The sequence below is a fragment of the Bubalus bubalis genome, chromosome 11, assembly GCF_019923935.1.
Source record: "Bubalus bubalis isolate 160015118507 breed Murrah chromosome 11, NDDB_SH_1, whole genome shotgun sequence".
Lineage (NCBI taxonomy): Eukaryota > Metazoa > Chordata > Mammalia > Artiodactyla > Bovidae > Bubalus > Bubalus bubalis.
In genome coordinates, this window is record NC_059167.1 from 57,304,480 (window position 1) to 57,329,084 (window position 24,605).

The following is a 24,605-nucleotide window of genomic DNA, read 5'->3' on the forward strand; positions in this document are numbered from 1 at the left end:
GTGGCAGATGTGGTAGGTAAAATAGTGGCCCCTCAAAAAAAGATACATCTGTGTCCTAATCCCCAGAACCTGTGAATGTAACCTACATGGAAAAGGGGTCTCTGGGGATGTCATGGACTTAAGGATCTTGAGAGGAGATCACCCTGGATTACCTGTTAAGGGTCTAAATCCAGTCACAGTTGTCCTTATAAGAATAAAATAGGACTTCCCTGGTGGTCCAGTGGTTAAGAATCTGCCTGCCAATGCAGGGGACATAGGTTTGATTCCTGGTCCAGGAAGATCCCACAAGCAACTGATCTGCCACACCACAACTAGTGGGCCCCACTCTCTAGAGCCCACACTTCGCAATAAGAGAAGCCCACACACCACAACTAGAGAGTGGCCCCTGCTCTCTGCCAACTAGAGAAAGCCCGCATGCAGCAATGAAGACCCAGCGCAGAAAGAAAGGAAGAGGCAGAGGGAGATTGGACAGAAGAGGAGGACACGTAGAGACACACAGGGAGAAGGGGATGTGAAGACCAAGTCAGAGACTGGAGTGATGCAGCTACAGCCCAGGAATGCCAAGGATAACTGGAATCGGAATCCAGGTGAGAGGCATGAAACCCAGCCTCCCTCAGAGCTTCCAGAAGGAATGAGCTCTATCAATACCTTGATTTCAGACTTTTGGTCTCCACATCTGTGACAGAATATATGTCTGTTGTTTTAATCACCTAGTTTGAGGTAATTTGTTATGGCAGCCCCAGGAAACTAATACAGCAGGGAAGCGGGGCAAAGAAGCAGGTTGGGGGTTTCAGGAGTCCTTGGAAATGTCACTCATCTTTGTGTAACAGGGGTCACAAAACCTGTGGTAGTAGCACTTTCCCAGGAGGGTATCTGAGGGGGACAAGGCAACCCATGGGTTCTGAGGATGTCAAATCCGAAGGATGGAGGAGCCATGAATACAAGGCCCCACCCAACTCACCCCACCCTGCTTGCTCATCAGGCATGGCTCCCACCAGCAGGGCTCATCACCTGTTAAAGATTCTCTATCCAGAGCTGTGGTCCTGTCCACCCACCTAAGGTCCCTCCACACTTGACCTTCTTTATCCATGAGCTCCCCAAAAATGACAAGCACCCTTCTTCTCCAGCAAGTTTCTCAGAGCTCATTTGCATAGAGACGTAGAGTAGTTCAGGGGGAAGGACGCTAGCTTTGGCGTCAAACAGATCTGACTTTTAATCCTAGGATGATTTGGGGTAGCTAGTGATTAGGCCTCTCTGAGCCTCAGTTTTCTCATCTGTAAAATGGGATAACGAGGACAATTGGAAACAGCACAGGAAGGAGACGTCCCTGGTGGTCCAGTGGTTAAGAATCCACCTTCCAATGCAGGGGAAACAGGTATGATCCCTGGTCGGAGAGCTAAGATCCCACATGCCCCAGGGCAGCTAAGCTCAAGTGCCACAACTAAAGAAGCCCGTGTGCCCCAACGAAAGAGCCCACATGATGAAACAAAGACCTCCCGCGTGCTGCAACTAAGACCCAAGACAGCCAAATAAATAAGAAACAGCACAGATAAAACACCTGGTCTATGATGTGCTAAACAACAGGAGCACAGTAAACGGGAGCAATTATCATCATTATTTACACGAATAACAAAGCTTTTCTGGAACACTGGCCTGAGCCTACCCTGTCCTAACTGCTGGGGTGGGACATAAAGAGATACACAACAGGGGGGCTCTCCTCCAGGGCCCTCGCTCAGCAGAGAGTTGCTGAGTACCTGCTGTGGTCCCTCTTCTTACTCACCTCCATATCCCTCGCTCGCCAGTCACTAGCCATGATCTCAGCCCTCTATGTGCCTCCCATAGGCATGCAATTCATATTTGTTTTGTATATAAGGAATAAATGGTATTGAGTGAGTCACCCAACCTCCTGGAATGTCAATTTTCTCATCTAATGGGGCTCACAGCACCTACCCACCCTGCTACCTCACAGGCAATTGTAAAAACCAAATAGAAACAGCAGCCACAGAAGGCCACAGAGGCATAGCCCATACAAAGCCCCAGATTGCACCTCGAAGGCTGTCCCATCTTCTGCGAAGTGAGCTCTGCTGGGCCCGGGACAGTCTTGGAATGCTCACTTCTCCCTGTGCCCAGAGAGCCTGCATTCCAGCAGCATGGCAGGTCCGCATCGTAAACTGGGTGCAAACCTCCCTGCCTTTCCTGCTCTGGAGTCAGAAAACCTGGGCTCAACTTCTGATGCTGCCTCTTCCTAGATGTGTGACCAGGTCACTTAACCCATGAGCTTCTTTTTTCTCTTCTGTAAAATAGGGTTAATTGCCTCTGCCTATGGGATTGGGGGCAGGAGGAGAAGGGGACGACAGAGGATGAGATGGCTGGATGGCATCCCTGACTTGATGGATGTGAGTCTGAGTGAACTCTGGGAGTTGGTGATGGACAGGGAAGCCTGGTGTGCTGCGTTTCATGGGGTCCCAAAGAGTTGGACACAACTGAGCAACTGAACTGAACTGATCTAGAAATGTGGATGGCACCCCACTCCAGTACTCTTGCCTGGAAATCCCATGGACGGAAAAGCCTGGTAGGCTGCAGTCCCTGGGGTCACGAAGAGTCAGACACGACTGAGTGACTTCACTTTCACTTTCACTTCATCTAGAAATGTAGCCACAAGAATCGAATGAGATAATGTATGTGAATGTGCTTCATAAACTGTAAGTTCAGTTCCGTTCAGTCAGTCATGCCCAACTGTTTGCAACCCCATGAATTGCAGCATGCCAGGCCTCCTTGTCCATCACCAACTCCTGGAGTTCACTCAAACTCATGTCCATCGAGTCGGTGATGCCATCCAGCCATCTTATCCTCTGTCGTCCCCTTCTCCTCTTGCCCCAATCCCTCCCAGCATCAGAGTCTTTTCCAATGAGTCAACTCTTCGCATCAGGTGGCCAAAGTATTGGAGTTTCAGCTTCAGCATCATTCCTTCCAAAGAACACCCCGGACCAGTCTCCTTTAGGATGCACTGGTTGGATTTCCTCACAGTCCAAGGGACTCTCAAGAGTCTTCTCCAACACCACAGTTCAAAAGCATCAATTCTTCGGCGCTCAGCTTTCTTCACAGTCCAACTCTCACATCCATACATGACCACAGGAAAAACCATATCCTTGACTAGATGGACCTTTGTTGCCAAAGTAATATCTCTGCTTTTCAATATGCTATCTAGGTTGGTAATAACTTTCCTTCCAAGGAGTAAGCATCTTTTAATTTCATGGCTGCAGTCACCATCTGCAGTGATTTTGGAGCCCCAAAAAATAAAGTCTGACACTGTTCCCACTGTTTCCCCATCTATTTCCCATGAAGTGATGGGACTGGATGCCATGATCTTAGTTTTCTGAATGTTAAGCTTTAAGCCAATTTTTTCACTCTCCTCTTTCACTTTCATCAACAGGCTTTTTAATTCCTCTTCACATAAAGTACTGTACAAATGAAGGTGATTATTATGTTTAGCACTTTATGTCAAAAAACAGACACTGGACTTCCCAGGTGGTCCAGTAGTTAAGAATCCTCTTGCCAATGCAGACACAGGTTAAATCCCTGATTCAGGAAGATTCACATGCCACAAGGCGGTTAAGCCTGTTAGCCACAACCACTGAGCCAGTGCTCCAGAGCCCATGGGCCACAACTACTGAAGACCCTGTACCTACAGCCCATGCTCTGCAACAGGAGAAACCACCACACTAAGAAGTCTGTGCACAGCAGCTAGAGAGTAGCCCCGGTCACCACAGCTAGAGAAAGCCCACATGCAGAAACAAAGACCCAGCGTGGCGCCCCCAAAACAAACAGAACAAAAAACAGACACATTGGTGTGAGTCTCAGAGGAGCCCAGACTCTCGAGCTGGGAGAATACAGATGCCTCTGCTCCTTTCAGTTTTGGTAACTTTGAAGCCTTCTCCATCAAATTGAAAAATCCTATATGGCTTTGCCAGGAAACCAAATATATTCTAGCCACAACTCTGGAGAACCACAAAATAAGTCATTCTATTATGGGTGCTGCTGGGCTTCAATCAACTCAGTTGCTTGGGCCAAAAACACAGTTTTTTAAAAACACCACATACCACCACAATTCAGCCCCTCCCCAGAAAAACACATATTCTTTATCTTAAGAAAATAAAATAAGTGGTGTGAGTGTGTGTGGACTCACTCTGTCGTGCCCGAATCTGTGACTCCATGAACTGTAGCCCACCCTCTAGCCATGGGGTTTTCCAGACAAGAATACTGGATTGGTTGCCATTTCCTCCCCCAAGAGATCTTCACCAGGGATCAAACTCATGTCTCCTGTGCCTCCCGTGTGGCAGGAGGATTCTTTACCACTAAGCCACCCGAGGAGCCCAAAATAAGTGGAAACCAATTTTAACCAATGAACTCCAACTCTGAGGGATTCACTGCCGGAAGGCAGGCCTTCCCGGGTAAAGGCAGTGGGCAAAACACTCTCCAGTTAGTTTGAAGGCAGAGAGATTTCCAGGGGAGGTGGGTGAGGAAGCAAGGCTTCTGGCCAGTCCCAAGGACTCTGAGGACCTCTCTGGGTCCAAAAGCTGATTGCTCAGACTCAGAAAGCCAGCTACAAAGTCAAACCCCCGTGGTACTCCTCTACTGGTTGTTTTAATCAGGGACAAAGTAGGCCTACAGACCAGTTTCTCCTCCCCAAGAGGTTCTGATACTGCAGCCCCCAACTCTAACTGCCTCCCCCAACAAATGACCTCTGCCATCACACAAGCAATGACGAAGATGAAGGGACCATTGGACTGGTCAGGAGGACCCTCAAAGGAGGCTCAACTGCCCCATGACTTCCTGTGGCCCCAATGCCCTCACTGGATCACCCCAGGGCGAGGAGGGCAGATGCACCCACATGTGGGGACAGGGCTGATACATCAGGATCCTCCATGCAGTTATTAGGTAGGTTCAGAAACGCTGGGGAAGCACAAGTTGGAATCAAGATGGCTGGGGGAGATATCAATAACCTCAGATATGCAGACGACACCACCCTTATGGCAGAAAGTGAAGAGGAACTAAAAAGCCTCTTGATGAAAGTGAAAGAGGAGAGTGAAAAAGTTGGCTTAAAGCTCAGCATCCAGAAAACGAAGATCATGGCATCTGGTCCCATCACTTCATGGGAAATAGATGGGGAAACAGTGGAAACAGTGTCAGACTTTATTTTTTGGGGCTCCAAAATCACTGCAGATGGTGACTGCAGCCATGAAATTAAAAGACGCTTACTCCTTGGAAGGTAAGTTATGACCAACCTAGATAACATATTAAAAAGCAGAAACATTACTTTGCCAACAAAGGTCCATCTAGTCAAGGATATGGTTTTTCCAGTGGTCATGTATGGATGTGAGAGTTGGACTGTGAAGAAAGCTGAGCGCTGAAGAATTGATGCTTTTGAACTGTGGTGTTGGAGAAGACCCTTGAGAGTCCCTTGGACTGCAAGGAGATCCAACAAGTCCATCCTAAAGGAGACCAGTCCTGGGTGTTCATTGGAAGGACTGATGTTGAAGCTGAAACTCCAGTACTTTGGCCACCTCATGCGAACAGTTGACTCATTGGAAAAGACCCTGATGCTGGGAGGGATTGGGGGCAGGAGGAGAAGGGGACGACAGAGGATGAGATGGCTGGATGGCATCACTGACTCTATGGACATGAGTTTGAGTGAACTCCGGGAGTTGGTGATGGACAGGAAGGCCTGGCGTGCTGAGATTCATGGGGTCACAAAGAGTCAGACATGACTGAGAGACTGAACTGAATTGAACTGACTGAGTCAGTCAGTCTTGCTCAGTCTTGTCCAACTCTTGCAGCCCCATGAACTGTAGCCCACCAGGCTCCTCTGTCCATGGGATTTTCCAGGCAAGAATACTGGAGTGGGTTGCCATTTCCTTCTCCAGGGGATCTTCCTGACCCAGGGATCAAACCCGGGTCTCCGGCATTGCAGGCACTCTTTACTGACTGAGCCACCAGGGAAGCTCCATGTGGTCACTGGCCGATGCTCTCCACTTGGGGTTGCCTCCTCCTCCAAAGACCCTCCGCTCCAGATGGAGACTGCATGCACCGTGCTGTTAGCTCAGGCTCTCTCTGCAGATGTCTGCTCTCCAGTGTAAAACCCTAAACTGCATGAGAGGCAGCCTGGCAGGGCGGGAAGAGCACATGCTTCGCAGCCAGGCAGATATGGGTTTGAAAACAGTCTGCTGGGCTCTGAAGTTTTTGTTTGTTTGTTTTTTAATAATTTTATTTATTTATTTACTTTTGGCTGCACTGGGTCTCTGTTGCTGCACGGGGGCCTTCTCCAGTTGCAGCAAGCGGAGGGAGGCTACTCTCTGGTTGTGGTGTGTGGGCTTCTCACTGCAGTGTCTTCTCTTATTGCAGAGCACGGGTTCTAGGGCACACAGGCTTCAGTAGTTGCAGCACATGGGCTCAGTAGTTGTGGCTCATGGACTTAGTTGCCTCATAGCATGTAGAATCTTCCCAGACCGAGGTTCAAACCTATGTTCCCTGCATTGGCAGGCGGGTTCTTAATCACTGGACCACCACGGAAGTCTGCTCTGAAGTTGTGGGTATCACCTCTCACCTCCCTGCTTTCCTCATCCCTAAAAGGTAGCTAATGCCTATCACACAAAGTTTTGTAAGGATTAGTAATAACATGCAGACAGTTCCTGGGGTACAGTTGGTGCTTAATCAGTGATAATTATTATCATAATGGCACTCCCACCTGTGCCTTCCAAATTCTAAGGCCTGGGCCCTCCTCCATACCTGGCTTCTGCGACCTTACCAGAACCACTGGAACCACTTACGAGACTGCCCTATTCTCAGACCTGCCCAGATCTGGGCCAAGGCAGGCCTTGTCGCTGCAGAGTACAGGGCTGGCAAACAGAAGGCGCTCAAAGCAGTAAGTGTTTGTTGACACACACACACACACAAATCCTGCTCTCTCAAGTGATTGGAATTTTTTCCCACCACATTCCACTTTTATGGGTACAATCAATAAGTAAACACACTTAGATCAGGGTTTATTCTGAAGATAAACTTCTCTCATACGGACTTCTCTCGTTTTTTGACAGCCACGTTACCATACAACACCCAGCAGGCAAAACACAAAGACCTGAGGTACTTAGACGATTCTGAAAGTGACTTCTGACTCTGCAAAGAAGGGCATTTTATTCCTAAGACACTGTCTTTTTCTGATTACAAAAACAATGTAATCATTTGGACAGTGTGAAAAACAGAAAAAAAAAAAAAATAAAACACACACATACCCCAAAAAATCAAATTATTGGCAATTTTACCATCTCTAGAGAACATCACAGTGCATGTTTCGATGTATTTCCTTCCAGTCTTTTTTCTGTATGCTTCAAGAATGTACGAATCCATTCATTTAAAAATGAACCATGAGTAAGCAGGGACAGCAGCTGTGAATCGGCCGTGAAACCTCTCTCCTCCTGTTGTCGGCTCTCCCCACCCCTAAACAACTTATTTGTCAGTGATACACCCACACATTGTGTAAATGCATCTTGTCTTATCAGTGCCTGTTGAACTTCTACCCTTGGAGTGAGTTAACACAGTCTTCTCTGCTTTCCATTTTTGTGCCACAGAGTCAATATTTACTAGCTGTGTTGCTAAAACAGGCCCTGGGCATGGCCTCAATGCCAAGCGTCCCTGTCTAATCTCTGCAGCAGCAGCCTCAGTGGCACCACAGGGCTTTATTGTGTCCAGGGCCATGGTACTTGGTGAATGACTCCTTCCCTGTTGAGCAGATGGCCTCTGACCCAGCAAGGATGCTTCACTTAATCATAAAGTCACAGGAGGCTAGTGCTGGAAGGCACTTAAACATTAGAGATGGGTAAACTGAGATGCCCTGGGGAGGGAAAGGATTTGCCTAATCACTTACAGCTTCAGAACCAAACCCGGGATGCCTTCACTCCTATACCAGCTCTCTGTATGGTCTCATCGAATGCATCAACATGAAGAAAGAACTGCAGTGGCAGTGGGGGACAGAACCCATTTCATCAGGACCGGAAATTGGGCCAGAGCTGCTCTAAGAGGGTCTGTTTCACAAAGGAGTCTTCCCAGGACCGACCTGGTCTTTTACAATGATGATTCAGGTGATCCCACGGCATCAATTCTCTTGCCATTTGCTAGAATTCATTCATTCATTCATGTGTTCATATGACAACATTTTATGGTGCCCAGTCTTGGGAAAGTATTACTTGTTTCACCAAAGCAGTTTCATTGGCCCACATTTTCTGGAAGGATCTCTTAGCAGTTATCAAGAGACACACTAAACAACAAGGTCAGGTCCTACTGTACAGCACAGGGAACTATATTCAGTACCTTGTCTTGTAATAAATCATGAAGATTGTCCAATAGAATGGAATTCTCCAGGCAAGAATACTGGAATAGGTAGCCATTCCTTTCTCCAGGGGATCTTTCTGATCCAGAGATAAAACCCGGGTCTCCTGCATTGCAGGCAGATTCTTTACTGTCTGAACCACCAGGGATTCCATGGACAGAGGAGCCTGACAGGCTATAGTCCATGGCGCTGCAAAGGGTCAGACACAGTTGAGTGACTTTCACTTTCAATAAGCCATAATGGAAAAGAATATATATGGGGGTGGGGGGGGGGCTTCCCCGGTGGCTCAGTTGGTAAAGAACCCGCCTGCAATGCAGGGGACTGCCTACAATACTGGATATCCAGGTTTGATCCCTGGGTTGAGAACCCAGAGAAGAAAACGGCAACCCATTCAGTATTCTTGCCTAGAAAATCCCATGCACAGAGGAGCCTGGCGGGCTACAGTCCACAGGGTTGCAAAGAGTTGGACACAACTAAGTGACTAAACCACTACCACATGTGTGTGTGTACAACTGAATCACTTTGCTGTACAGAAAAGCTAACACAACATTATAAATCAACTAGACTTTAAAAATAAAGGGTGAGACTCGTCAGGTAGCCTCAAGGAAGTCTGAGGCTTAAAAGAAATTATCTATAGGAAGGAAATGTAGGAGAATTAAGGTTTGGGGGTAGATCGCTGACAGCACGCCTCTGAAGGAAGTCCCTGTTCTTAAGGCACCTCAGACACTAACAGGAAGAAGTCAAAAGCAAAAGTGTGGTATCAAATGCCCGGAGTATTTCTGTGGAGTAGCAGAAAGAGAAAGTACTGGGAGCAAGGAGATCTGTATTCACGTTCCACTTGCACCACCCAAATGCTGCATGGCCCAGAGAGGGTAAGTAGCTCGTCCAAAGTCAAACAGCAAAGTGGTGGCTAAAGTGGGGCTTGAATCAAGTCCTTTGCTCTAAGTCCATGGCTGATGGCTCAGATGTCACAGGTGAATCTTTGCATTTCTCTCATTCCCAGTCCCGAGAAAGAAAGAACCACAACTTGGAACTTCCACAGCAGCTCCTCAGTTGAGATCGGTCGCTGTCCCCAAGGGGAAGCTCTGGCATCTGCTCTCTCTGGGCCTAGATACCCTGCTGGGGTTTGCAGGACCAGGCTCAGACACTTCCTGGAGAAGCAGGAGCAGGACAGAGGCCACAGGCTAATACCAGTGCAGGAGGAAGCTGTAATGTGCAGCGACTCCATCACACGAGAGGGGAGAACAAACGAGCTTTCTGTACAGCTGCTGGGATGTCAAACAGCTCTGCACACTTGCCCTATTCCCCCGCCCCGCGCCCTCCAGGCAAGAAAACAAAGAAGGTCGTGTGAACAGGGCTGTTATGAAAATAATGCTGCTGCATTTCTACCTTCTTCTGGGCTTGGAAACACAAACTCAAACCCTCGAGGGCTCAGTGCTGGCTGAGCACAGTCTATGGTTACACCAGCCCCTGTGTTTGCTGAGTGCCTGCTATGGATCCAGCTCTAGGGTAGAGGTGGTGGGAACACTAAGAAGGATAAACCTTGACCTCTGTCTAAACAGGGCTCTCAGCCTGGCTCAGAATACAGAATGAACCTCCAGGAAACCTTCTACTTCAGAACAATTATGTATGGGGCAGTAACGGACTGAGTCAGCAACACCCTTCAGTTTCATCTTTCAACCACTTATCCCTGAACCTGTATCAGACAACTACAGGAAAGATGTGGCTTAGACACTGGCCTTGAAGCTCTTACCTTGCAAGGAGGAAACTAAGATGGCGACAAAAATGGAAACTAAACACATTAGAGAGATACATCATCTCCCTTCAATGTAACCAATACCAATCACTAGTAAAACTTTAATGGTCAGCTTAGACTTCTGTCCATCCCCTGTTTGCTACTCTGGGTTGCCCACTGCTTCCCTATCAGAACCTGTCATCCAGTTTCTGGGGGACCCATCTCCACAAACACAACTTTCATTTTCCTGTCTATTTGCGGTGGCTCAAGTCCACACTCACTGCTCAGCCTATTCAAATCCCACCCATTCTTCACTAAGCTCCCACCTCCCAAAATCTTTCCTGGCTGTTCCAGCCCACAGAGGCAGCCACATTCCAGATCAGTATCATGTGGATTGTCTGCAAGTTCTTTTCACTGCACTATGTTCTGACAGCCCTTGACTTCCTGCCAAGGAAGATATTCTCATGGGCTGTTTTGTTTGTTTGTGTGCCTCCACAACCTTTCTATAAGTTCCTAGAAAGCATAAACTATATCTTTGCACTCACTCCCCCTCCACCCTTCCCTATGCCCATCAAAGCATCTTCTACCCAATCGATGTTTTGATGGGTAATTCCTAGAAACATGGCATTTTCTAGTTGAGGAGGGGTGGAAATGGGACTAGGGGCTAGAGAAGAAGAGAAATTTGATTAATGTCACAGAATAAAACCAGAATAGAGACCCTGGGAACCAGGTGAAACTAGAACTTATTTGAACATTTATTGGGCACCTACTATGTGCCTATCACTGGGTAAGACACTATGAGATGAAACAGAATGACCTCCAGAGCCTATGACCAGAAAGCTCACTGGACTGCAAGTGGCCTTAGGGTAGCTCTTTGTAAAGGGGTGGTGCCAAAGAGGATGGAAGCACACTCGCAGGCAAATAATGGCAACTAGAGAATCCATAACATACTGTAGGAATGTAGAACAAGAGCACCCAACCTTGCCTGCTGTCCACAGGCCTGCAGCCGTCAGGATAGGCTTCTGGAAGGAAGCAGAACTTGGGAATGGGTAGAAGTGGAGCAGGGCTCCATATGTGGGTGAGACACAGATGACACAGGGAAGGCATGCCAAAAGGTGGTCACTGCAACAGAAAGTGAACCTAGAAGCCAGAAAGGAGTTAGCTTGTGGAACCACTGCATCTTCCATTCCCTGCTCAACCTACATCAAGCCTTAGACAGGGGCCCTTTAATTGGCTTTCAGCTGATATATCACTGGTTCAGGCAGACAGAGCTTTTTACCCAGCCATCTCCATAGCTTACTATGTTTCTCAAGTACCATTCTGAAAGAAATGATCTTTTATTTTCTTCAAACTTTAAACTTTTTATTTTGTATTGGGATAAAGCCAATTAATGGGCTTCCCTGGTGGTTCAGCTGGTAAAGAATCTGCCTGCAATGCGGGAGACCTGGGTTTGATCTCTGGGTTAGGAAGATCCCCTGGAGAAGGGAACGGCTACCCACTCCAGTATTCTGGCCTGGAAAATTCCATGGATTGTATAGTCCATGGGGTCACAAGAGTTGGACATGACTGAGCAACTTTAGCTTTCACTTTTCACATAGCCAATTAACAATGTTGTGATAGTTTCAGGCGAACAGTGAAGGGACTCAGCCATCCATATACACGTATCCATTCTTCCCCAAACCTCTCTTCCATTCAGGCTGCCACATAACATTGAGCAGAGTCCCCCTGCGCTATACAGTAGGTCCTTGTTTGTTATCCATTTTGAATATAGCAGCATGTACATGACCTTCCCAAACTCCCTAACTATCCCTTTCCCTCCAGCAACCATAAATTGGAAGACAGAGTCTTAACCACTGACTGCCAAGGAAGTCCCCCAAGAAACAAATTTTTGACTGTGCATTGGAGGCGGGTGATTCAGCTCTCCTGGAGATGGTCCAGCCACAGGCCCTCCTGGAGGGTAACAGCACAGAGAACCAGGAGCACTGGGGCTGGAGGGGAGGGTGGAGCCAAACCGGCTTAGCCAGGGCCTCAACATGCTTCCTGACCAGCAGGGTGCTGAAATCTCAGAGACATGTGTCTGAGAGCCCAGGAAGGCTCTTATATCAGGGCTCAGCTGAGACATCAGAAAGAATTTCATAATTGCAAACTCTGGAAACACTGCCGACTTAGCTGAGTCCAAAGGTGTGTTCTACAATCTCTTTACAAAATCTTTTCAAGATTGCTACCTAGACCTGTGTTTACAAAGCCCTGTGCACACATAGCCTTACCTCCACTCCAACTGGCCTCCCCGCTCTCAAGAGGAGGAGCTGGGTCTTTGTGCCTCTGTTTCCTTTTCTGTAAAATGGGGACAGTGACCTGCCCACCTTCCCACCTACCCCAACGTGGAGGCTCATGATCAAATGACGTAACAGAGGAGAAGCTGCCTGACCCAGCTCTCCACTATGAGCTCTTCAAAACAATGGCCCACTGGGCTTCAAGCATCATCCTGCCCATATCTGCAACCATTTGCTGGGTACTTCCCACATGTCAGGATATGCCCCTTATATCTGTGCCAGGGAACAGGAAACGTGTCATTTTGAAAGCTGCTCAGAACTGTTATCCTAGTAAGAAAGACAAAAGGCTACATCATGGGGAAGGGGGTTGGTCAGAGATGGCTTTTTATATGGGAAGATCTTTAAAGGGTCTTTGATTCTAGAAAAGAGATGCCCAAGGCCCTTTCAGGGAGAGGTTGTAATAAGAATCTAAACTTCCTACATGCAAAAGAATAGGGGGTCTCTTAAGGGGTAAGTATAAGGGCAGTAGCAGATTTGGGATTGAGGTCCTGGAAGACCTCAGCATCGTGGCAGAAGTCCGGAGTCAGAGGAGCAGAGGTGTCTGCTACCCCTCTTTTAAGGTGTTTCCTTTTCTGTGCAGAAATGCCTCTCACTACCCCCACACCTTCCATGAAACTCAGTTTACCCGGCAACCAGTCTCAGGGACAAGGCAGGCCCGTGGAAACGGACCTGAGTCCATGCCTGAGACAGGGTCACAGAGGAAGTGCTGGTTTGTCTTGAAGGAGGAAGGGGTCCATGAGTCCAAGGTCCTGAGGCATCAAAGAGGGTGTGAGCACTCCCTGGAGAGACCCAGAAATGCTGGGTCAGGAACAGGATTTCCTGTTGCCCTGGAATGGAATGCTCATTATTCTTATTTGAACAGTAAAAGAGAGGATCCCAGGAGGCTGGAAAACAGCCCTGTGAAACAGGGACCATCTCAGGACAAAGAAACAGAGCCCAGCAGAGTGAAGCTGCCCAAGGTCATAGCAGCAGAGCCAGGCTCGCACCTGGGCCTGGAGGCTAGGGCTTGTCAGCCTCCTGCTCCAAGCCCGTCCTCCTACTGGGGCCCTCCACTGCCTCTAAGCCATGCTTCTTGCCCCTGCCCTGCTCCAAAAGACCAGTAGGAGTGACTTCCCTGGTGGTCCAGTGGCTAAGACTCCATACTCCCAAAGCACAGGGCCTGGGTTCGATCCCTGGTCAGGAAATTAGATCCCACAGGCTGCATGCCACAACTAAGACCCAGAGCAGCCAAATAAATAAAAATAAATAAATAAATAATGGGTAGGAGCAATTCAATGGCACCCCACTCCTGTAGTCTTGCCTGGAAAATCCCATGGACGGAGGAGCCTGGTAGGCTGAAGTCCATGGGGTCGCTGAGGGTCGGACATGACTGGCAACTTCACTTTCACTTTTCACTTTCATGCATTGGAGAAGGAAATGGCAACCCACTCCAGTGTTCTTGCCTAGAGAATCCCAGGGACGGGGGAGCCTGGTGGACTGCCGTCTATGGGGTCACACAGAGTCAGACATGACTGAAGCGACTCAGCAGCAGCAGCAGCAACAGGAGCAATTCATCCTAGAACCAGGCTGCAGACCCTCAGCAGTCAAGTTCTCCTCTTTAGCTAGTGGGCCCTGAGCCCAGGGTGACAAATGAACCTCACCCCCAGGAGGGGAGGATAATTCATCACCCTCTGGGCCCTGTGGCCAGGCCACCAGGGGCCAGCACATCAGGATTCAAGAATACGGTTTTGAGGCTTAGATGCTGGCAGCAGGAGATGGGGTTGGGCAGGGAAGCAGGGCCAGCCATGGACATGGATGAAACAGTGACCACTGGGCTCTCAGCAGATTCCACTGAAAACCAGAAAAAGCACTAAACAACAGTACCACCTCCTCCCCTGTTCTCTGGAGGGGACCCGAGGGTCACAGGCAAAAAGAAAACCCTAGGCAACTTGGTGCCTCACAGAGAGCACTGGACCAGAAGTCAGAAGTCATGGGTTTGAATCCGCTTCCCTCAGCAGATTAGTTAGGTTCTCCAAGCTTCAGTTTCCTCATCTGCAAAATGGAAGAAACACCTGCCACCCTGTACAGCTGCAAGAGGATTAAGTTAGGTAATGGTCCGTGAGCAGAGCAGGACCTGCTCTAGAGAGGATGCATGGTCCCCAGTGCCCAGAGCTCTCTTCCCTTCTTCCACCCCAGCACTTCCTGAGGGGCAGGACAGGACAGGACTCCGGGACGTGGACAGTGGTTCTGAAACTGGGCTTCCGGGAGGCTCCTCTCAGGCTGTTGGACAGAGGGCAGGGAAGGAAGGCAGGCGGACCTCTGTTCTCTTCTTCCTCCTCTCCAGTAACCGCACCTTCACTTTGATGTGTTTCTAGTCTGTCCTCTAACCCAGAAGAAGCCACTTTTTTAAAGTTTTGCTACTTAAATAGTAAACGACTCTGGAGTAGGTCAGGAGCAGACATACTTTTCCCACAGGGGGCCTGACTATAAATATTTTAGGCATTGAGGGCCAGGAATGAAAATCAAGGATATTATATAACAAAGGAGAAAATAAAATTTCCATAAAATTTCAATTGATGAAGCTCAAAATATGGTAAGAATTGAGTTTATACAATTTTGTTTTCTGAAATAGGTCTTCCAATGGGAAGAATGAAAACTGGTGGGGGGGGGGATGGTAACATTTTGTTTAATTGGGGTCCAATGTTAGCGTCCAACCAACAAATTTATTAGAACTGCTCATCTGTAAAACCCATTCTTAGCTCCAGGGCCACTCAAAATAGGTGGCAAACTGGATGTGGCTGTAGGGCTGTCCTAGCCATTCACCCCTGGACTGCACAAGGTAGGAGCCCTCGCAGGGTACAGCTGGGCTCTAAGGCCTGTTGAAGACTGCGCTGGGGGCTAGAGGAATCTCCACAAGAGAGACTGTCAAGGCTGCTGCGTCTTCTCTTCGGGAGGCCCTCATATGACTTCTCACCTTCACTGCCAGAGCCCTGGTGCTTTACTGAGCTGCTGGTTACCTGAGGCCCTAACTCCTACCTCTGGCCTCGGCTCTTACCCGTCAACTTGATCACCCCAGCAATGGAGAGTACAGGGAAACCAAACTCTCTCCTTTGCCCTCAGAACACACCTCTCCTCAAGCACTGCCTCTCCCAACAGCATCTCTCAGAAAGCTTTCTTACAGAACCATTGCAGCTGGCTTCTAAAAGTAGAGACAGGGACTTCCCTGGTGGTCCAGCAGCTAAGACTTCATGCTCCCAATGCAGGGAGCCCAGGTTCGGTCCCTGCTCAGAGAACTTGATCCCACATGGCGCAACTAAAAGATTCCACATGCTGCAACTAAGACTTGGCACAGCTAGTTAGCTAGCTAGCTAAACAGGTAAATAAATAAATAAATGTAGAGACAAAGAAGAGGAACACTTTGCTGGAGTTCTGGGGCTCCCCAAAGACCTTGAATCCCCTCTACTTCTGGGAGAAGGAAGGCAACACCATCAGCCTCCAGGGGAGACCTCTGTCTCTGGCCCTGATGGGGCCTATTTTCATCACTTATAAAAGAGGAATGATTACATTTGCCTTGCCCACCTTGTGTTGCTATCAGAACATCAAATTATCTATGAAAATAAAATAGAAACACCATGAAAAAAGCTAAAGCAGCAAAGAGAACAAGATCTGGCACGAAGGGAAAAGCACAGAAGACTTCAACCACTTTAAATTCTTCTACAGTGAAAACATTAAGTATCTTCACAAAACTCTTAAGCTACCGAAAATACCCCAAAACAGTGAAAGAGTATTGGCAAAGCCAGAAGGAAATATGCTGGTGACCTAATAAACAGGTTCAGTATTTCTAGTTTTAACTACTATCAATCAGCCACAACCTTTGACCTGGTATTCTACCCCCGGGGATAGGCTTGGCAAAAATAATGCAGAGAGAGGAAATTCAACAAATATACTCATAGAAACACTTATTTTTAGTTGTGAAAAACAATAGGGTGAGTTAAGTAAATGGGGGATGTTTATATAGCAGAGTAATATGATGTTAGTGAAAATATGTGGACTGTATCTATTTTTTCTAAAGAGCCAGTATTCTTCAAAATTATCTTGTCATAAAAGTCAAAGCAAAGCTGAAGAACTGTTCCAGATTAAAGGATGCTAAAGTGATATGACAAGGAGATGCAATACACGATTGTCACTGGATCTTATTCCACAGACAGAAAAACTGCTCTAAATGGGAAAATTGACAAAATTGGAACAAGGATGATAGTTTAGACAAAAACATTATATTCGAGTGGAATGTTCTGAACTTGAAAGCTGTACTATGGTTATGAAAGAGAAGGCCCATGTCCTTTGGAGATGCATAATGAAGAATAAAAGATAAAGAGGTATAATGTCCGTATCCAATTCTCAAATAGCTCAGAAACAACAGGCGGGTAGGTAGACAGACAGAAAGAAGGGAAGAAGGAAAGGAGGCAGGAAGGAAGGAGAACGAGGGGAGAGGAACAGGACGAGGAGTAGAGAGTGGGGGGAGAAAGGAGAGAGCAAGAGAGGAGATGACAAAATGTTAAAGACTGGTATGTGTTTAAAGGATATATGGGAGTTCTGTTATCCTGAAAATGTTTCTATCAAAGTTGAAATAATTTCAAAACAAAGAAATTTTTAGGCTATATGGACTCTGGATACGTGGAAAGGTATCCATAAATCTACGTGGAGTCAAAAAACAACCCAACACAAGATGTACATTCTGACGATAAATAAGCAGAAAGGAAAGCACATCCCATAGATACAGGTATATGATGGTTTCAGTTATCTCCACACAGAACCTCCCTCCAGCTCTTACAGCTTTCCCATGCAGACCAGCTCAATGAGCACACTCCCTCCACGTGCTAGCTTCTGAGTGAAGCCGGAGCAACGCAGCCACTTTGTTTGAGTGGCTTTGTGCTTTGTTTGCCTGACAATGACTGATAAAGGCACCTCCCTCTCTCGTCCAGGGCTTCTGTCATCCAGGGCCCCTGCAGTTGCCTGTCCTCCTGGCAGCCACAGCCTTTCATCCCTCTCTACGTGCCTTCCTGCCCAAGCCTGGACCTGCTGCCTCTCAGTCTTTGGCAGAGCCCTGACCTCGAGGTGGTTATGCATCATCTCCAGAATGAGACCATGCAAAGCTGCCCCACCTAGGGTGATGGCTTCCTCCGCTGAACACTTGGCACAAGGTTGGGGTCCCTCTACTAGCTCATAGCCTGTTCCAACCTTTCATTTTGCTTTTTAATTTTTTTAAATATTTATTTATTTGGCTGCACCAGGTCATAGTTATGGCATGTGGAATCTTTGGGCTTCCAGGGTGGCTCAGCTGTAAAGAACCTGTCTGCAATGCAGGAGACGCATGAGATGCAGTTTCAATCCCTGGGTTGGGAAGATCCCCTTCAGGAGAAGATGGCAACCCACTCTAGTATTCTTGCCTGGAGAATCCCATGGACAGAGGAGCCTGGTGGGCTACTGTCCATAGGGTCACACAGAGTCAGGCATGACTGAAGTGACTGAACACGCATGCACGCCCATGGGATCTTTAGTTGCAACATGTGGAATCTTTCAGTTGCAGCACATGGGATCTAGTTCCCTGATGAGGGATTGAATCTGAGCCCCCTGCATTGGGAGTATGGAGTCTTAGCCACTGGACCACCAGGTAAGTCCCCATTTCATTAGTTTTTGAGGAAAGTATCCCTGTGTCCCTTCATCTCTTACAGGGCATGGCCTGAGCCCTAAGTCTCCACCACCCATCACAATGCCCAGCACACAGTGGATATCTGGGGAGAATCTGTGGACTATGACAATGACCTATAGTACAGATGTGCACATACTCATCCACACACACTCACTCATCTTTTGGAAACCACTGGCTTGTTATGGCCCAAAAGATTTTCTTGCCACTAACACCAAGCTGAGAGTTTCCTAGGCCCAGCACAGCACGCTCAGTGTGAGCAGTAAGAAAGTTTTTTGGCATGAGTGACCAGTTGCCACTGTAAAAGTTCTCTGAGCCTCAGTTTTCACATCTGTAAAGTGGGAGTGTGATCCAGTTCATATTGTTTTGGAAGATGAGAAGTACTTGGCACAGAAACTGATATGAGGGCATTAGACTCTTAACTTACGTTGGTCTCTTTTACTTTCCTAGCAGCAGGAAACCTAAGCATGTGTGTGATCAGAGGCACCAGAACCCCATGCCAGGACTTTAGATGGGGCTCTGGCCAGAGACATTTCTGGCTTTTATTTCTGAATTTCTCTGAGATTTGCTGTGCTGCATGAAGTGGAATTTTCCACTTGGCTTCTCCTTGATAAAGTAGGTCGCTTGTATTTCTTGAGCCAATTACCTAACATTTTGGAGGCTGAATTTCTTCATCTGTTAAATGGGAATAGGAACTACCTTACAAGGTGCTATGAGGGTTAAATACAACAATGTGTATCCACTACTATGTATAACATAGATAAACAACAAGGTCCTTCTGCATAGCACAGGGAGCTAGATTCAATACCTTATAATAACCTAAAATGGAAAGAACCTGAAAAAGAATATATATATGGCAGAGTCGGACACGACCGCACAAATATGCAAAGCATGGCATATATATTTTATGCTGTAGCACAGTACTTTCTGATTCTATGAATTTGACTTTTATAGATATCTCATATAAGTAGAATCAAACAGTATTTGAGACACCATCTGATCTTGACCTTGAAGGAAAAGTTTAATTTTCCCTCCAAGAGTGAGGAAAGACCAAGAGCAGAGAGAAGTCACAGAAGATGTGGGGACTTCTGGCCTCTGCATGGTACAGTCAGGGCGCTCAGAATAGGAGAGCAGATATGGCCCTGTCTTCAGAGCTGACAGCTCAGTACAAACACAAGACAGACAGGTCTAATCTCCTCTCTGGGACCCCAGGGCCTGAGCGCGGCTCTGCAACCCGCCCCCAGGAGCTTAGCACTTGGGGGAATGTTAACTCTGGGCCTCAAGCAGACACAAAAGAGGAGAGGATGTGTGGGTGTGAGAAATAGCCAGGGACAGATTAGAAGGTAAGACTCAGAAATAAAAATAGTTACTGGTTAAGGCTGCTAATCTTGTATGGGCTTAAACTGGTTTCCTTAAATGTTTTATTGTTTTTTAAAAAAAAAGCTTTCACCCAAAATAAATCTCATAGATCTATATACACTGTTATAAAAAGATACTCAGTGTATTTCATTAAGTGAGAAAGGCAAGCTGTAGATTGTTCTGGTCATATGACTGCATCTGGGTCAACATACAATTGCTTTACTTAAAGTTCGGAAAGACAACAGAAGACAATTACCATCAAAGTCTACCTGCGGATGTGAGACTTGGAGGGAGGGCAGATGGAGGTTTACTCTAACTTTTCACAACTTTATGACATATGCCATGCATTACCTCTACAATAAATTTTTTTAATTTAAAAAGATATAATAGGGACTTCCCCGGGGGTCCAATGGTTAAGACTTCACCTTTCAATGAGTGGGGTGAAGTTTTGATCCCTGGTCAGGAAAGTAAGATCCCACAGGCGTTGTGGCCAAAAAACCAAAACATAACATAGAAACAGCATTGTAACAAATTCAATAAGGATTTTTAAAAACAGTACACAACAAGAAAAAAAATCTTATGTTGAAAAAAAAAAGAGGAAATAATAAAAGCCCCTTTGCCTCCAAGTTCATCTTGGAAACCCTTTTCCCAAAGACAGAGACAGGTAAATACAAATACCTATTATTTTTTTTTTTTTCTATATATAGTTTTATGGCTAGACTGAGCTTGAGAACCCAGCCTGGGTACACCTGAGCTCTACGTATTTCCTAGAGGTTTTTCTTTCTCTCCTAAAAGAAGATGCCCTAGCTAAGATGCACATGGGGTGGGTGGTCTTAACCACAGAGGATCTCATCAAGAGACTCAAGTCCGGCAGGCAGCTTTCCCTACTCATCTTAGGGAATTCCTCAGCCTGTTTACAAAGGATGAGGCTTCAGAGGAGTGGTTCCTTGTGTAGCCCAAGGCTCCTGTCCCTATAAAAGGGGACCCTGCACGTTAAGTGCCCGGCACAATGCCTGGCACACATGAGCCTCCTGTAAATATCAGGGCTCTGGCCACTCTCTTCACCAGGGGAGCCAGGGAGGGGATGATGGGATGAGTGGGGTACTGGGGAGGTAGGCTCCCTGAGGGAGGTGAGGACTGTAGATAAAAGTTGAATTTATTTACATATAGAGAGGTTTTCCTCTGTTTTGTTTAACTAGCACAGTGGAATTGAAAATCTTCTCTAAGTTTCACCTCCTCCATTCCTGGCTGTGTGACTTTGGACAAATCACCTCCCCTCTCTGGGTCTCATTTTCCTTGTTTATAAAATGGAGATCTGCACTAAATTCTTGTTGAGATTCAGTTCAACAGTAACATTTTATGATTTTATGTTCATGCAATAATATTGGGTTGGCCAAAAAAGTTCATTTGGGTTTTTCTGTAACATCTTACAAAGAACCCAAAAGAACTTTTTGGCCAACTCAGTGCAATAAAGCAAGAAAAGTAATATGAGCATAGGAAAGAAAAACCATTGACCATTTTATGCTGCTTACATTAAATTACCTTGTACCCTTAGACACACAGTAGTCATCACTGGCCCTATCCACCAGCGCCCTTTCCCAGGGGGCATCGATCCTTCCCAGATACTTTCCCTTCTGACTCTGCTACCTGTCCCCAAGGTCAAACAAAGAAGACTATCCCACAAAATAATGCCCTCCCTTCCCAAAAGCATTCAAATTAAAGAAAAAATCAGTTTGTGTTTTGTGGGTCCTTATAGTGTGGTGGCCAGAGCTCTAGAGGAGTCAGATCATCAGTCCCCACCCTTGTCTATCACCCATTTACCATGTGACCTTGGACAAGCCACTTCCCCTCTCTAGTCTTAGCCTCATCTATCAGACCAGGAGTTAGACGGGTTTCTCTTTATGAGCCCAGCTCCACCCAACAGCGGCTACCCAGGCTGGGAGAGGCCGGAAACTGCAGGCCAGCATTTCTCCAACTGCTCCCAGAAACAGCCAGCCACCTCCAGCATCCCTAGTAGGCTGGTGCCAGAATGTGAGCCAGAAAATCAAGTGAGGTGTGCAGGGCCAGGCGGGCTCCAGCCGTGCCCAGGACTCTCAGGCCAGGGCACGCTGTCCAGATCCAAAGCTGGATTCTGCAGCTTTTCTCACAGATGTTCTCTTATTTTTAAGATAAAGGCATACCTCTGCCTAGTCTTAGGAACTTTGCCAGGATGGGAGTGGGATAAGGGGAGCCGAGCTTTTGATCTGGTCAAGCCAAACTTGCCAGAATCCCAGTTCCTTTTCCTCAGAAAGGAACAGAATTGGTCTCAGTGGCTGTGGAAAGCAGAAATACAATGACCTGGGGATGAGTCAAACAATAACAGCAATAATCATCCTTCTTATTTGCCCAACAGTTTATGTCTTTATCACAGTGGATCCTCACCTGCATGTGTGAAGTAGGTGATATAGATGCTATTGCCTCAGGTTACAGATGAGGGGGACTGAGTTCCAGACTGGGTACCAGAGTGCTATGGGTCTTGTGGCTGATACACACCCAGACTAACCTTCCAAAGGCATCAGAAACATGCACTTCAGGGGCTAGACAAGGGCAGGGAGTGAAGTTAAAGATTTCTTGTTAAAACGTGGCTTCAGTTCAGATACATATACGTATCGGAAAATGTACATATACAAGTATGGCCTAACCTGTATGTATGAAATGAACACATCAGTGAAACAGGCACCTGGATCAAGAAACACAACAATGTCCTCCCCACAGAAGTCCCTCTCATGCCCCCTTTCAGCCACTAGTCCCTCGCTATTAGAATCACTAATAGAATCACTATTCTGATTTCTAGCATCAGGGATTCATTCTGCCTGTCTTGAACTTGACACCAATGGGATGATATAGTATGACTCTTCTGAGTCTGCCTTCCTTCATTCAACATGATGTTTTTGAGCTCCACCTGTCATTATGGGTAAAAAACGAAAAGTAACTCTCACTCATTTTCATTTTTGCACAGTATGGACTTAATGAGGAGCTAACCCTGAATATTCACTGGAAGGACTGATGCTGAAGCTGAAGCTCCAGTTTTTGGTCATCTGATGCAAATGGATGACTCATTGGAAAAGTCCCTAATGCTGGGAAAGATTGAGGGCAGAGGGAGATGAGGGCATCAGAGGATGAAATGACTGGACGGCATCACTGATGCAATGGACATGAACGTGGGCAAACTCCAGGAGATGGTGAGGGACAGGGAGGCCTGGCATGCTGCAGTCCACGGGGCTGCAAAGAGTCAGACACAACTGACCAACTGAACCAACAAAAATCAGTGAAACAGCCCTGAGTCTAGGCAAGGGTAGAGAGCCGAAGAAGGTTTACACACTGCTCCTCCCAAATGTAAGAACAAGCCCTACTGCTATTCCTCCTGGGAGACCCCCACTGTCCTCCCAGGGGGTCTGGAGGTGGGAGACGGGGTCGACACCCTAATTTAAAGGCAGTTTAAGTTCAAAAGCAGAGGCTCTGCTAGGTGTTCACTCAACACCTAGTACCCAGCTCTGTGAGGAACCCTGCAGGCTCAGCATCCCATTTAATCCCTAAACTTTAATTAAGGATATAAAGAGTAATAGAATAAGGATAGCTCAGTGAGGAAATTCAGTGGAGAAAAGCGGCTGAAATAAGGATAGCTCATTGAGGAAATTCAGTGGAGAAAAGAGGCTGAAATAATTCATCCAGAAGGTAAGAGAAAGAACGACATGGGGAGACCAAGTTTCCGTGAACAAGGCCTGCACTTTATTTTTCAAAGTAGTTTTTATACCTTAAGTTATGCATAGAGGATAATGGGGGAAGGGGTAGAGTCATGCAGTAAGCCAGGCTTTCTTCCTGCAAACTTATCATATGCAAAAGTTTAGGTGATTTGCATCATCTTCTGGCCCGGAGGCCTGTTAACATTTTAAGACCCTTTCTTCAGAAAACTTATTTTTCTCTAAAGGTGACTAGTCAGGCGCCACCCTCCAAAAGCATTAAAGTCGCATTCCTATAGGGCAAAGGTGTGGTGGGCTACAACAAGAAAAAGAATTAACTCAAGGGTCCCAGGTTACAAACATTAAAGCTACTACTTACACCAATTATATTAATCAATACACTGCCAGGGACACAGCAGGTAAGGGATATGGAGACTTAGCAGCAAACATTGGCCCAACAAGTGAAAAACCCTTCACCAATACAATTTCTAATCAATCTTTTAACTACTCAAAGGAATCTGTGTTTAGACAGTTTAGAACATCTCCTGTCTCTCACAGTTGGGAGGCTCTGAGCAATCACATGTGGCCGGAAAAACCTATTCAGGCAGGCTAGAGGACTTCCAAAGGAGTTTGTAGGTTGAAACACTATCACACCAAGGAATTTTATTAACTGGAGCTGTAAGCTAACTCTTTTTTTCAGAGAGAGGTAGTGGGGGACAGCCCCTCGTAAAGTCAGAGGTGTAGGTGAGAGCATAAAGCAGAAAGTAGGCAGACTCTGGTTTTGGGGGTAGATGCTCGAGAATTTCCAGGGGGACTCCTGAGGCTCGATCCCGCCTTTGCGTATGCCAAGCCTCCTTCCTCATGACCTTTGTCATGGGTGGAGCTCCTCATGCTGGCTCCCGGCAGTGATAGAATTCCAGTTGAGCTATTCCAGATCCTGAAAGATGATGCTGTGGAAAGTGCTGCACTCAATATGCAATATGCACTCAATATGCAATATGCCGGCTCCCGGCAGTAGCTACTGTTACTATTTCTATCTTATGGGTAAAAAAAACAAAAACCAAGAAACTCAGGGTCAGAGAGGTCAAGTAAGTTGTCTTAAAGTTGCACAGCTAGGAAGCACACAAACCTCAAACTGTCTATGTTGGCAGGAAGCTTGCAGACTGGCCTCTAATTGTACATCCAGCCTCAGCTAGCACTGCCTGTCCCCAGCTCATGTTCCATGGCCACACAGGCCTCCAGCCAGCAACTCAGGGCCCAGGCTCTCCCCACCTCAGGGCCTGTGTCCAGGCTGCTTTCCCTGCCTGCACACTTATCCTCTGCCACCTCCTCGGAGCAGCCTCCCCTGACCACCCAGGCCCAACTGTGCTCCCCACTCAGTGCGTCCCAT

At 47.0% G+C, this 24,605-nt stretch overlaps 1 protein-coding gene across 3 annotated transcripts in view; it reads right to left on the reverse strand.

Annotated features, from left to right (window-relative positions):
* Positions 1-24,605, reverse strand: part of DAPK2 (death associated protein kinase 2) — a 139,822-nt gene that overhangs the window by 101,579 nt on the left and 13,638 nt on the right. The window lies entirely within an intron of this gene.